General features: G+C 43.5%; 1 protein-coding gene, 1 long non-coding RNA gene and 1 pseudogene across 2 annotated transcripts in view; 2 read left to right on the top strand and 1 right to left on the bottom strand.

The window, feature by feature from the left end:
• IYD (iodotyrosine deiodinase) overlaps window positions 1-14,668 on the bottom strand; it is a 226,424-nt gene that overhangs the window by 157,921 nt on the left and 53,835 nt on the right. The gene's annotated exons all lie outside the window — the stretch shown is intronic.
• Window positions 1-14,668, top strand: part of LOC144761834 (uncharacterized) — a 137,145-nt gene that overhangs the window by 75,418 nt on the left and 47,059 nt on the right. The window lies entirely within an intron of this gene.
• Window positions 1,858-2,517, top strand: LOC144761416 (translocon-associated protein subunit beta pseudogene; annotated as a pseudogene).

Raw genomic sequence — 14,668 nt, 5'->3', positions numbered from 1 at the left:
AGCAGCTTTCTCAACCCAAGCGGAAAGTTTCCTAATGCGAGCGGTCACGAGCATACGCATCCACTTGCAATAAGAAATCTGCCTGCCTGCGTTGATAAATCTCGCCGGGAGGTTATTTTCCACGCTTGCGCTCGCCAACTTGATGTTGACGATCGCAAATGAGGAAAAATCTCACTGGGAGGTGGATTTTCCTTGCTCGCACTGGCCAACTTGAAGTTGATGAATGCGAGCGAGAGAAAAACTCAGCTACGCGTAACTGAGTTTTTCGGAACACTGCGAGCTCCGCTTAACACGTAGTCCGAAAATCTCCACAAACTCCACAAGCAGAGCGGAGTTCACCACCCAGACTTAAATTTAATACCCAATATCTAAAATTGCCCTCATTTATGGCAATAACAACCCATAATTGGTTATATTCTCTGGGTGTTGGTGGGTTGAGAAGTAGATGCACGTCAAAAAGGTACTTCTTTAGAGGTGTATAGGTGTTTATGTTTAGTGGGTAACACTAAATTGTTAGTCAATTTCATAGCAACTACTAGAATTCAGATAACACGGGGGTAGGTTAGAACTCCCAATGCTCAAGGGTAGTTAAAACATACTCTTAAATACAGGGATTTACATCAAAGGGAATATGATATTGGGAGGGAGACAGGGGGATGTTGCAATATTGAGATCATGATTTTGGTAGGCCAGTGTTGTAATGATTTTGCAAGATCTGTTCAGGTAAGGAAAAAGTAATTTTATTGTTAAGAAAATGAGCATCACCTCAAAAATAAGCTCCAGCCTGTAATGTTTCCCTTGAGGAGCACGTCAATGTTGTCAATACCAAAAGTTCCAACTGAGAAAATCAAAAGAAAGGACAAAGCAATGGGGAATAGAATAACTGGGGATATAAGAAACATTTTTATAAATTACTACTAACCATACAATTATGTATCTGTAGGGGATGCAGACCATTTCTAGGTTAATAGGTAATACATGATTATCATATGGAACAAAAGAAGTGCAGGGTGTTGGGTTGACTCTGATTCAAGGGAGTCAATGTGACTTGAATGCTCAGTGCCATTTCTATGATTTTATTATTAATCAAAGTCATTCAATAAGCCTCCTGGTCTTTAGGTCCCTACAACAGTGACTACAATTGGAAGGTTAAGTAAAAAAGGAACTATTTTTTTTTTTTTTTAAATCAAGCAACAATGACTACAATTTGAAGGTTATATAAACAGGAACCATATGTGTTTGAAAACACAATAAGCTATGTAAGAAATTGGGTTAGTATTTGTGCCGGATGTGAGGCTGTACAAGTAATAATTCCACATCCTTACTGGGAACCAAGTGAGCCATTGTACCACTTGACCCTCTCAGGGTAGCAAAGCAGAGCCTTACAAGCCCTACTATGGGGAGGTGGTGTAGGCTAGTAATCACCAATCGTTGGCATGTAACAACAACACTCAATAAATGATTGTCCAGTTCGTGCTTTATCTTTGAAAAAAGAAAAGTAAATGTATTACACACACTATGCATTCATTTATAAATACATACATCAGGCAGATAGAAGTACCCTTGGTGACACTCTAAAATCACATTTGACTCCTAATGGATCATTACCCCCCCCCCAGAATCCCATTACCCCCACATACCAAGTAGAACATCACAATATAGGGGGCATCACTTAAATAAAGCAGGCCTATTGGCATTGTAGAAGGTTACCACATCAATATATAACAAAAGATTATTGGCTTAGTCAAGGGGTCATCACAATATTAATTTAGGCAAGCCTTTATCATCATCAATACAGATTTCAGAGTATAAAGTGCAAGTGCAAAGTGCAAGCAGGGAAAAGTGAATAGCCAGGGCTATTCACTCACGCGCATGCGCGCTCGTCCTTTCCTCTTGTTCATGTTGTGGACAGTGGCAGACGTCGCTAAGATGAAGGTCTTATTTGTCACTCTGGTGGCCACCCTTGCCTTTGTCCACTGTGAAGAGGGAGCTCGGCTGCTTGCCTCCAAGTTCCTCTTGAACAGGTATGCCGTGGAAGGCAAAGATCTGACCCTGCAATACAACATTTACAACGTGAGCTCAAGCGCTGCCCTTGATGTTGATTTGTCCGATGACTCTTTCCCGCCAGAAGACTTTGGCATTGTCTCTGGAATGCTCACTGTGAAATGGGACCGGATTGCACCAGCAAGCAATGTCACCCACACTGTTGTCCTGAGGCCTCTCAAAGCTGGATACTTCAATTTCACCTCTGCCACGATCACATATGTTGCTCAGGAAGGAGGACAGCCTGTGGTGGGGTACACCAGCGCTCCAGGGCAAGGTGGCATTCTGGCTCAAAGGGAATTTGACCGGCGTTTTTCTCCCCATTTTCTGGACTGGTCTGCTTTTGGGGTCATGACTCTACCGTCCATCGGAATCCCATTATTGCTTTGGTACTCCAGCAAGAGGAAGTACGATACACCAAAGACTAAGATACTAAACTTCAGAATGACAGCCAGGTCAGATCCAGCATTATGACTATATCAAAACAAGAGCTAGTCTAAAAATGTAAATGCCCACAAGTTCAAGGATACCAGATATAGAATTTCAGAGTGTCAATTGCAAATTTCATTTTCTAAAGTATGCAATTCGATATATGCAAACCTACTGCTTTTGTCAGGGTCACCAAATCAATACATGAGTCAAGCCTATTGGCTTTGTCAAGCGGTCGACAAAGCAAACACAAGGAGATGATGGACAGAGCTCTGAAACTTTTCAGACACTCACCCCTAATCACAGATCTGGGTTGAATCCACCATCATTCCTTAGCTCACTTCACCACCCCAGTTCAGACACAGCTCTATGTAAATCAGTCTTGGCCCTGTGCTTCATGAGAACAGTCCAGCCCGAACTGCCAAGCCATATCTTCCCTGGACGAGAAACAAGCATCCTGGGAATGGTTTCTGGCTAACAGCCCTCATCAGGCAGGCTAGCTTGAATCCAGTGGCATAGTGAGCAAGGAACCCACATCTGGGACTACCCTGCCAACTTAAGGCGAACAAAGCAAACACAAGGAGATGATGGACAGAGCACTGAAACTTTTCAGACACTCACCCCTAATCACTGATCTGGGTTGAATCCACCCTCATTCTTTAGCTCACTTTGAAACCCCAGTTAAGACACAGCTATATGCAAATCAGTCTTGACCCTTTGCCTCATGGGAACAGTCCAGCCCGAGCTGCCAAGCCATGTCTACCCTGGACCGAGAACAAGCATCCTTGGACAGGTTTCGGGCTAACAGCCCTCTTCAGCCAGGTTAGCTTGAATCCAGTGGCAAAATGAGCAAAGGACCCACGTCTGGGCATACCCTGCCAACTTAGGGCAAACAAAGCAAACACAAGAAGATGATGGACGGAGAGCTGAAACTTTTCAGACACTCACCCTCAGTCACAGATCTGAGTTGAATCCATCATCGTTCTTTAGCTCACTTTGAAACCCCAGTTAAGACACAGCTATATGCAAATCAGTCTTGACCCTTTGCCTCATGGGAACAGTCCAGCCCGAGCTGCCAAGCCACGTCTTCCCTGGACCGTTAAACAAGCATCCTTGGACCAGTTTTGGGCTAACAGCCCTCATCAGCCATGCTAACTTGAATCCAGTGGCAAAGTGAGCAAGGGACCCATGTCTGGGCATATCATATCCTGCCAACTTAGGACGAACAAAGCAAACACAAGGAGATGATGGACGAAGCGCTGAAACATTTCAGACACTCACCCCCAATCATGGATCTGGGTTGAATCCATCATCGTTATTTAGCTCACTTCGCCACCCCAGTTCAGACACAGCTAAATGCAAATCAGTCTTGACCCTGTGCCTCATGGGTACAGTCCAGCCTGAATTGCCAAGCCATGTCTTCCCTGGATTCGAAACAAGCATCCTGGGACTGGTTTTGGGCTAACAGCCCTCATCAGCTAGGTTAGCTTGAATCCAGTGGCAAAGTGAGCAAGGGACCCATGTCTGGGCATACCCTGCCAACTTAGGGCGAACAAAGCAAACACAAGGAGTTGATGGACGGAGCGCTGAAACTTTTCAGACACTCACCCCCAGTCACAGATCTAGGATGAATCCGCCATCGTTCTTTAACTCACTTCGCCACCCCAGTTCAGACACAGCTATGTGCAAATCAGTCTTGACCCTGTACCTCATGGGAAAAGTCCAGCCCGAACTGCCAAGCCATGTCTTGCCTGGACCGGAAACAAGCATCCTGGGACCGGTTTCCAGCCAACAGCCTTCATCAACCAGTCTAGTTTTGTCAAGGAGTCACCACTGTAAAAGAGCAATAACCACACATTTAAAAACATCAGCACAACACTGAACTTAATAACTATGTTGAAATGGAAACATTTCTGTCAGTAAAGCATTGCAATGTTTCTCAAAAATCACTGTCTGCAACACACTTACAAAAAGTCTTCAAAATCAATCATGTAGCTTAATCTTTCCTATATATCTTTAATCTACATAATAGGCAGCCATAGAACCACCCACTAGAGAGCACTATACTCCTCACTGAATAACAAAAGTTCCAACTTTAGGAATGATTTTTAAAAAAACACCATGAAAAGCATGTTCTGGTCATTATTTCTAGAACCTGGGAGAACAAGGGTTAATTTACAAATTCGATCTTAGGGGGTTGCTGCACTCCATGCAGCTCACACAGTACTTAAACTTTATGTTGGTGGTGCCCCTGACTTCCTGGGATGACCACAGAAAGAGGTAATTATGTAAATGAAGGGCCTTTCAGGGCATTATGGAGTGCTCAGTGAATATTCGAGTGGACCAGTGAATTTTTGAGTGGCAGTTCCTCTGCTGGGTTTAAGAGAGCCACGCTGCTCATGTAAGGGTCTTTACGCCATGCATCTTACTGGTTTGTATTTCTTTTTTAGCTTTCTGTGTTTGCAGCAACATGGGAGCCAACTCCCGCACTGAGGGGCATATTATCAAGAACGGCATTAAAATTATCGCCGGTTTTGCGGCAGAAAACTGCCGCTAAAGCGGTGATAATGGGCTTGATAATATGCCCTGGAGAATTCCAATTGAAGCACATGTTCACACCAGAACATGGGCTTCTATTGGAATTCTCCAGTTTTCTGCCGCTAAACCGGCGATAATTTTTAACTCTGTTCTTGATAATATGCCCCCAAGTGCCTCCCCTCTAATCTCTTGCCGCACTCTTACTCTATTTGGTAGGAAGACCCAATTTACTCTCCTACCTGCATGGAGCACGGTGGGTGCTGTGGCTACTGCTCTTCGCACTCCGAGACACAGGCACGGGGGTGAAAGAGGCAGGGCTCTGGCCTCCCGGGAGCTGAATGGAGAGCTCAAAGTTGCTCCCAAGTCCGCCGCCATTGTACTCCTCTGTCGGACACCATTGTCCACTTCGTCCTGGAAGAGTAGGGTCCCTGGGACTACAATACTTGTGCCGGCATGAGAACCCCAGGCCGAAAGTGAGCTGGGGAGGGCACCCCATGCACACCACCTCCCTGGGCAAGTTAATAAAGTGTTGCATTGTCCCTCTTAAGTTTGGCCCCATCGAGGAAAATTCAAAGGAGTTGAAACAAAGCCCTAGACACTCGGAGGCTGGCATGTTTAAATGGGCAAACTTCGAGGGTGCATATCCTGGACCCCACTGGGCCAGCCCTTGGGCCCATTTTACTCCAGGTGGCAAGACCAAGCCTTTCAGCAGGCCTTATTAACAAATCCTAAGTAGGCCAAAACGGGTCTGTGGTTGTTGGTCTGTTCGCTTCCTAGAATGGTATAGTTAGTGGGTGAAAAATAATGCGGCTCAAGTAGTTACAAGTGGTTGAGATTAATTCAAGCATTCTTTCCCCTCACTTTGGTTTTTGTTGCAGTCTACAGCATGCAGCTGAGCCAGAAAGCTTGTCCATAAGAAGATGCGATTAAACTGTCTTTCTGCTGGCTTGAAAGAAAAGTGTTGTATTTACGGACTAGTATAACACTGTTATGGTGATAATCCTCTGATGAGGGCATCCTGTGACTATTGAAAAACGCGTTACAGAGTAATTGAGAGGGATTAGCCACTACTTACTATTATATCTGGAAAACACTGAGGGGCATATTATCAAGACATGCTATAAAATTATCGCCGTTTAGCGGCAGAAAACTGCAGCTAAAACGGCGATAATGGGCTTGATAATATGCTCTATGGAATTCCAATTGAAGCCCATGTTAGATGTGAAGGACATCTAACATGGACTTCAATTGGAATTCCATAGCGCATATTATCAAGCCATTATCGGCGTTTTAGCGGCAGTTTTCTGCCGCTAAAACAGCGATAATTTTATCGCCAGTCTTGATAATATGCCCCTGAGTGAAGATTCCAAAATATCATTGACATTTTTTATTAAGTGCACATGAATGCGGTCATATCTGGAAGCACCAGTAACATTCAATCTTATTACTATGCAAAGTGCTTTAAGCTAAAGAAAAAAGACGTTTACATATTAAACTTGCATTGTGTTGGTGTGCTTTACTGGCCTCAGAATGAAAAATGAAATGTCGGTGGGCATGCCACTAAGCCCCTGGCAGCTTATAGGAGACGTTTATATACTCTCACTACAAACTGTCCTCAAATCAATTGCATCTCAGAGTCTATCCCTCTGCCTGAGTGAGTAACTTACTTCTGTCAGAGCATGTGAGCATAACCGAAATCTTCTGCTTTCCTCAGTTTAGCAGTTGGGCCTTGAATACTAGTAGCCCATGTAATTCCTGTTTCTGCACATATCCGAATTATGGGCCTCATTTATGAGGCCCCTTGTACTGCCGGAACGTCACTTTTTGTGACGTGCCGGAACGTCAATTTTTGTGACGTTCCGTGGCGCAGGAGCCTGCTCCGTATTTAAAGGCAACATTAGTCACTTTTTTTGGCTTCATGCTGCCTCATAAATATGGTTACCTTTAATGCAGTTTTCGGCATTAAAGGGACGTGCAATGTGTGTTTCTGGGGGAGTTCCCAGCAAAATCCATTGCTTTTTGACACTGCCCCAAATTAATGAGAAATCATAAATCTGAAGCAGCGCCAAAAACTTACATCTCCCCAGGGGAGGCACAACTGGTAGAAATACGTTTATTTCTCCTCGTTTTTCAATTTTCTATGTGTGCTGCACACATAGAAAGAGTAAAAAGCCTCTTCTGATTGTTTTTGTGCAGGAAGGTTTGCCTTCCTGCACAAAAATAATCATCCCCAAAATGCAGGCACCCTGGCAACATTGTGCAAAGATGCCCATGTTGGCGCACGGCAGCCACTGTGCACCAGCGCAGGGGAAAAGGTCAGGAATGCACTGTATCTGATAGATACGGCGCATTCCTGCCCTTTCCTTTTACCACAGGGCAGTGCTGCAGGAAGGCCTGCAGCGCTGCCCTACGGTAAAACCTTATAGATTAGCCCCCATGAGTTTTGTGGTAAACGCTGTGCCATTACACTTTTTGCCAGGTTAATTTCAGCAGGTAAAACCTGCTAACATTTTCTTTGGGGCTAATACTGAGACATGCACATTTTGGTATGATAAGCACCAAAATCTACACGCTATTCCCCATTATTAGTGTAACACTTGGAATAGGCAACAATTATTGCACCCAATAAATTCTGAATACCTCGTTTCTAGATTTTAACTGGTTTGATCATTATCACATCTACCACCTGGGTATATGTAACGTGTAAGTATATACGAATTGAAAACAGAAAATTCATGCTGGTTACACACACATATGTGAAACTATAACTGAAAACTAAATATTAAAGATTTTGATGGGGCACATGCATAAGTTCAAGTCTGGCTACCCATGGGAGATTGCTCAATACTGGGTTCGCAGGAGGCTGATTAACAAATAAGGGACCTCATTTATGAGGTTTTGCCGTAGGGAAGCGCAGCAGGCCTTCCTGCTGCACTTCCCTACGGCAAAAGAAATGGGTAGGAATGCTGGTTAAAAACTGTCTCCAGTTGAACGCAAGTAAGACCGAAATCATGATCTTTGGCAAGCACACGGACCGCTGGGGAGACAGGTGGTGGCCCTCGGACTTAGGTCCTACGCCTACTCCGGTCTCTGAGTTAAAAAACCTCGGGGTGTGGCTTGATCCAACTCTCACCTTTGTCTGCCACACTAAGCGCACGGCGGCCTGCTGCTTTAGCATTTTGCGCGGACTACGTACCGTATTAAAATTTTTTGATGCTACCACCAGGCAACTTGTGATTCAAGCAACTGTGATTTCTCGGCTCGATTATGCTAATTCCCTTTTAGTGGGGCTAAATCGGGCCGAAATCACTCGCCTACAGCGTGTACAGAATGCAGCGGCTCGAGCTCTTGTGGGTTTACCTAGATTTTGTCCCACAACCAATACTCTGCGCACCCTGCATTGGCTACCGATTGCGCGTAGGATTCAGTTCAAGGTTCTCTGTGTAGCCTATAAAATCCTTAAGGGATCTCCTGCTCTGATCCTTTCTAACCTTCTGTCCCGCTATGCTCCGGTCCGTTCTTTAAGATCTTCGGACCTAGAACTTGCAGTCGTCCCCCGCTTTAAGTGCTGTCGGGCTGGCGGCCGCTCATTTCAAGTACATGCTGCGGTTTTCTGGAATTCCCTTCCCCCTGAAATCCGTGCCCTCAGGGACTTGCTCTCTTTTCGCCGAGCTGTAAAAACTTTTTTGTTTCTGTAGTTCTTTCCCTTCTTACTCTGTCCAGTTGTGTTGTGTAGCTACCTTGTCGGGCGCCAGGACGCTCCTTTGCTGGAGCATCTGTGCGCATAATAAATGAGCCTAACAAAACATAACATAACAAATGCGCTGTATCTATAAGATACGGTGCATTCCTGCCCGTTTCCCCTGCGCCGGGGCACAGTGGCCTGCAGAGCGCCAATGCAGGCACCTTTGCACAATGGTGCAAGGGTGCCTGCCTTGCTGGGATGATTTTTTTTGTACAGGAAGGGAAACCACTCTGTACAAAAATAATCACAAGGGGCTTTTCCTTTTTCTATGTGTGCTACAGAATGCAGCACACATAGAAAAAGGAAAAACAAGGAGAAATAAAGATATTTCTTCCTGTTGCGCCTCACGTACGCCTCCCCCGGGGAGGCGTACGCTTTTGGCACTTCCTCAGATTTACAATTTCTCGTAAATCTGGGGCAGTGTCAAAAGGCCATGAACGTTGCTGGGAACACCCCCAGCAACACCCATTGCACGCCCCTTTAACGCAGAACACTGCGTTAAAGGGACTCATATTTATCAGGCAGCATTAAGCCAAAAAAAGAGGCTTAGTGCTGCCTGATAAATATCATGCAGGCTTCTGCGCCACAGAATGTAACAAAAAGTGACGTTCCGATGGCGCAAGGGGCCCCATAAATGAGGACCCAGGTGCCTCAGTGTGTGCGCCTATATAACGTACATGCTTGTGTAGCACAAACCAGGTGGGGAAACAACTGAGCGCTGAACAAATGGCAATTTCCCAGAAAAGCAGTTCTGAATATTAACAATGGCCCACGCATCATGAGACAGTTATTCTGTAGGGGGTAGTGCTCTTGGAAGAGACATGTTGTAGTCTTTTTTCAGAAATGTAGGAGTAGGAACATATCTAATAAAGGTGGGGATGTTGTTTCAAATCCTGGATGTACAGATGAAGAAGGATCATGTTTTTCTTACTTGAATATATTTGTTTCCAGTCTGGTGATATTCTGGATCATGGTATGTGTTCACCAACTCAGGTCGTTATATTTTGGCCACGTTGTTTCGAGCAGGTGATACAGCTGTTCTTGAAGATGACAACCATCTTAAAAGAAACTAGTATATTTGCAAAAATGTTGTGGTGATGAAGTAAAATTTCTCAAAGCCCTTGAAGAGACTTGTGGCTGAGTGCAGGATCTCTTTTCTGGGTGCAATATATGTATCTGGGATGCTTTTGAGTACAGCTTTACCTCCATCCCGGTGGGAGATGACCAGAGCTTGCACTGCTGTCTGAAGGAGACATCAGGCAAAAAACCTTTGACCTTTTTTCAGGTGGGAAAGCTGGTAGCATGCTGTTTTTGCCTTCCAGGTTATGCGTTCTTTTAATGTAAGCTCAATCTTGAGCGTGAGTCGAAGTGATGTTGCGTAGTTTGTAAGCTGGGGGATAAAGCCATCTAGGTTAACCTCATGAAGAGACAAGTTTCGATTTGTGGTTGTGTGGATTGTTTATGAACAAGGGGAAAGTCAAGAAGAGAGGAGGAGGCTCTAATGTGTTGCCGAGGCTGTTCCAGGCTTTAGGAGCCAGGTATGAGAAGGCGCACCCCCCTGCTCTCCTTTTGTGTATACTGAGAGACCGGCAGAACAGAGGTGTCTGGACGGTTGCTGGAAGTGAATGCGGCTGTTCAAGTAGGCCTGTGTCGTGGAATACTTTGTAGGTGTTAGTGAGAAGTTTGAAGAGTGCATGCTTGTGTATCGGTAGCCAGGGAGGGTGCCTTAGGTGTGGTCTGATATGGGCTCTTTATGGGAGTCTGAGGACTAGTCTGGTTGTGGTTGTATGTTTTAAGTCACATAGATCATTGGTGGAGGAGATTTTAGGGTAGGGATGAGCATTGTTAGCATGTATGTGTATACTGATATGATCGACGAGGATGGATCTGAGAGGTTATCTGTGGAGTTTGAAGAGGGTGGGGGAGGTGATGGAACACTGAAGTGCTATGCAAGAGATAGGGTGTTTCTTAGATCTTGCTGGCCCTATTTGTGTGGTTGTTGGCAGTTGGCTAGATAGGAGATGAACTGTTGCAGGACAGTGGCAGTGAAACTGATGAATAGTTCCAGGGTGTTGATCAACACTTGTTGAATGACTGTGTCAGAGGAGATGCAGATAGATCAAACAGGATCAGGAGACAAACATATTTACATTTGTTGATAAGAAGGCGATTAACTACTTGAAAAATGGCTGTCTGTGAGCTGCATCCTCATTTAAAGCTAGATTTACAGTTCTTTACTATTTATAGGTAGGTGTGAACTCCCTTTCTTTTGTCATGTTTTCTAAGAGTGATAGATAAGTGATATAGTAAACATTAGTGAGGTGATCTGGGTCTAGGGTCAGCTTCTTCAACATGGAAGTTCCCTAAAGTAAGAGAGGCACTGACAACGTGGAGGAGGAATGTTTGGGCTTTTCCTTGAGGAAATTTCATGATGGATGTTGTCTTTGCACGAGGTGGTCTTGCGTGAATCCACAATATGTACGAGTTCAGTGTGCCGAAGGAGGATGCAGGTCATCCACTTGGGGCAGAGAATTAGGGCTGAGAGGTGGCTTGGATGTTTGTATTTTGCGACAGTCAAATGATGTAGGGATTAGAGGGTCTTGTAGTGGATTAATGCAGTGCTTGACAGCAATACAGAGTACTTCTGTTTCCTGCTTCATTATTCATTGCCTGTTGAAAGGTGGCAGTGGTAGTGGTGAGGAGGGTTCAGTGTGTGCAGTGGAGTGCTTTGAGTGTGGCAATGTCATCTGGGAAGTTAGCTCTTCTTGATTTCTTTTCTTTTCTCTTTGTCGAGATACGCCCATATGTATTTAACTGAGGTACAATAGGCCATCAAATGAAGAGGAAATTAATACTTACCGATTGCAATCAGTCACCTGGAAACAATGAATGTTGGTTTACAGATGGTACAAACAGACATGTACAATACAGATCTCAGTCAGCGATAGTTCTAATACAGAGCTATCGGTCAGTCTGAAACAAAATTGTGTCAGAGACTCCCCCATTACCATTTAAGATGCCTTTAGTGCCCTTTGTGCCTTAGTGGACATGTGATTGAGGTTTAATAAAACAGTAAACATTTCCTCTCTTAGAGGTTGCTCCAATCATGCCTGTAGTGTGGCTCACAAGAAGCTAAAATTGGCAGTTTCTAATACCCTGCGCTCCTGGGAAGACATTTTGAGTGCAAGGAGGATCTATAAAGCTCTCTTTGAAGCCAGGAGAGTTGAGCTAATAAAGGCTGCCTAGAAGGAGTTGGAAAAAGCTGCCAGATTGAGGGATAGCCCAGCTTTTTGGAAGCTTTCTTCAGTGGGAGAACTGAGATAGCCCTATGATGAAGCATGTCACCACGGGGAAACCCTGGTGAGTGAGGGGACTCAGGAAAGACATTTTTCTTTCCTGATTGTTTTTTTCGACTCAAACTGAGTGAAACCCCATTCCTGTTTTTCAGCTAGGTTCTTTACCCGACACTTCAGTAACCTAGAGTATCACCTGGATAAAGTGCGGAAAGGTTTGCCTAAAATAATGTCCAAGTCCTACCGGATTTATTATATGCGGATGGTGCAGTTTTATCGTTGAGAACCGCAACTGGGATGCAACATCTTTTAGATGCATTTTATAGTTTTATCAGGAGTTTGTACCTCAAAACTCATTGAACTAAACCATTTGCAATGAGTCTTGGTCCCAAAAATGTTAAAATAAAGTTGTTTTATCTGGGTACGTCTGACATTTTAAGAGTGAAGACCGTTACATATTTGAGTTTTCCCCTGAATCATAATTTCACCAGGCATAATTTACATAACACCAGAGTAATTCAATGTCAAAGAGCAGTTTGGCCGCTTTTACACTTTTGTTTGGCGGCAAGAGCACAAGCCTATTATAGAAATTATGAATATTTATAAAAGCAAATGCATTTCTGTTGCCACTTATGGAGTGGGAGTTTGGGCACACAAGGCAGGTTGAAAATAAATTCCTGCAAAGACTCCTAGCAGTTCCTCAATCTACCCCCTCTTTTTTATTCCAATCAGAGGTTGGACTGACTCCTATGGGTAATAGGATTAAGATGAAATCCCTATTCCTCTGGCTTAGAATCTGGGGAAATACGGAAGCACACTTCATCAAGAGATGTGCTGGAGAATTGACTCTATCTGGATAACACCTTGGCAATTCCCTGGATTCATTATATGAAATCCAGTTTTGTGTGAGTCATATGGATTTTAACATGAATTATCATGTTTTATCTTTCAAGATTTTGTTTTAATATGCTGCATTTCTTAGTGGTATTTCCTAGGAAAGAAGTTTGGCTCATCACTGCCGAGTTGTTCATGTGACAATGCTTCCCAACAAACCACACTGAACTTTATTCTATTTTGTCATTTATATTTATTTGCAAAGAAGCGTTTTGCAACCCCAATGTTATGTTCATCTTACATTAGATATCATAAGGAGGCCTTCGTCTTTCTGCAAAAATTGGATAATAGGGCGAAACGGATATGGGTAATTGTAAAGTATCATGAGCTTATTTTCTTGTGTGTTTTAAACATATTGCTATTGAAGATTTTAGACTGTTTTGTAGATTGTGCAGGCTTATTCCTTAATGTATTTTAATGTATCTTAAGCTTAGTTTTTATATATATATATATATATATAAATATAAATAAGCTCAAGATACATTAAAATGTTATATAGACATAAATATAGAAATATAAATACATATCTCTATATATATCTATCTATATATATATATAGATATACAAAGAAATATATATAATATCTTTGGCGCCGGTTGATGAATCTTTGTGAAATTTTCAAGACTAATGGCACGCTGTGGTCAGCTCCTATCTTGGACGTTTTAGGGTGATTCATCAAGCGGGGGCCCAGAAAAAAGCGGAGTCCCAAAACGTGTTTTCCCCCATGTTAATTTCCATACGAAAAATTGGAACAGGCTACAGCTCGAACTGCTGAATGGAATTACACCATTTGGCAAAAAGGTAGCCCTTGGTTCAGATGGAGCCCTTTTTTTTTAAATGGTGTAAATCCGTTCAGTAGTTCCTGAGAAATTTTAAAATTAAAAATATTGATATCTGTGCACCGAGGAGGGTTCACAAATTCACCCGAGCACAAGCTCAATTATAATTGGCTGCCAATAGATTTAACTGATAATGGGGACAATCGACACCTCGGTTCCAACAGTGGTGGACCCCTACTTCATGGGGTTATCTGCCACACCCTTTCCAGCCCCCAATGGCACCTTTTCAAGCATACCAACCAGACTATAATAACCAGTCTTTTTTAGGGTTCGGCCCACAGAGATCGAGAGGGAGAATAAGGAATCCACAGTCACAGGTGCAATGGGATCAATCTGTAGGCCCACACACAGGGACTCGGAGTCAAACGAAGAAGAACTTGCCGCAACCAGGGACCAGTGTGGACATAGCCTAATAGTGAATCTGAGTAAAAGACATCTTATTAATGAAGAGGAACTTGTTCTTAATAGAGGACTGGGATTTGTGACCACCTTTGAAGAGGACCCATTTCAGATTCAATGTGAGCTAGCACAATTTTTTCAAAAAATAAATACGACTGCATTATTTCTTCAGAGACAAGCAATCATCACAAATTGAAAGTGGGGAGAGCAACACTAGCCTTAAGAAAGGTTTGACTTTTAATCGACACATAGCATACCGTCACAGGTATTAACCTTTGAGAAAGCAGTCCAAGAAGATATATCAAAATTGTCCAAAAACAACAAAGGGTCCTACAGGAATCTTCCTCAGAAGGAACAACAAGCCTTACAGACCATATCACAGGATCTTGAAATAACGATCAAACCGGCTGATAAAGGCAGCTCGATTGTCATCTTAGATGCAGATGACTATAGAACTGAATGCCTTCGTCAACTGAGCGATAGCAGAT

Source organism: Lissotriton helveticus, chromosome 6 (genome assembly GCF_964261635.1).
Source record: "Lissotriton helveticus chromosome 6, aLisHel1.1, whole genome shotgun sequence".
Taxonomy (NCBI): Eukaryota; Metazoa; Chordata; class Amphibia; order Caudata; family Salamandridae; genus Lissotriton; species Lissotriton helveticus.
Note: the sequence above shows the minus strand (reverse complement) of the source record. Positions and strands in the feature narration are given on the sequence as shown.